Here is a 941-nt window from a genome sequence, read left to right as displayed (position 1 = left end):
ATTTCAGCTGTTATTCAGCAGGTTTTAGCTGTTATTCAGCAGATTCCAGCTTCTTCAGCAGGTTTCAGCTGTTATTCAGCAGATTTCAGCTGTTATTCAGCAGGTTTCAGCTGTTATTCAGCAGGTTTCAGCTGTTATTCAGCAGTTTTCAGTTGGTTTCAGCTGTTATTAAGCAGGTTTCAGCTGTTATTAAGCAGGTTTCAGCTGTTATTCAGCAGATTTCAGCTGTTATTCAGCAGTTTTCAGTAGGTTTCAGCTGTTATTCAGCAGGTTTCAGCTGTTATTCAGCAGTTTTTCAGCAGGTTTCAGCTGTTATTCAGCAGTTTTCAGCTGGTTTCTGCTGTTATTTAGCAGGTTTTAGCAGCTTTCAGAAGGTTTCAGCTGTTATTCAGCAGGTTTCAGCAGATTTCAGCAGATTTCAGCTGTTATTCAGCAGGTTTCAGCTGTTCAGTAGATTTTAGCTGTTATTCCACAGGTTTCAGCTGTTATTCAGCAGGGTCAGCAGGTTTCAGCTGTTATTCAGCAAATTTCAGCAGATTTCAGCTGTTATTCAGCAGGTTTCAGCTGTTATTCAGCAGATTTCAGCTGTTATCCTGCAGGTTTCAGCAGGTTTCAGCTTTTATTCAGCAGATTTTAGCTGTTATTCAGTATGTTTCAGCTGTTATTCAGCAGATTTCAGCAGATTTCAGCTGTTATTCAGCAGTTTTCAGCAGGTTTCAGCTGTTATTCAGCAGGTTTCAGCAGGTTTCAGCTGTTATTCAGCAGTTTTCAGCAGGTTTCAGCTGTTATTCAGCAGGTTTCAGCTGTTATTCAGCAGATTTTAGCTGTTATTCTGCATGTTTCAGCTGTTATTCAGCAGGTTTCAGCTGTCATTCAGCAGGTTTCAGCAGATTTCAGCTGTTATTCAGCAGGTTTCAGCTGTTATTCAGCAGATTTTAGCT

This window comes from Austrofundulus limnaeus, unplaced genomic scaffold (genome assembly GCF_001266775.1).
Source record: "Austrofundulus limnaeus strain Quisiro unplaced genomic scaffold, Austrofundulus_limnaeus-1.0 Scaffold811, whole genome shotgun sequence".
Classification (NCBI taxonomy): domain Eukaryota; kingdom Metazoa; phylum Chordata; class Actinopteri; order Cyprinodontiformes; family Rivulidae; genus Austrofundulus; species Austrofundulus limnaeus.
The sequence above is the reverse complement of the archived record's forward strand: the minus strand, read 5'-3'. Positions refer to the sequence as shown.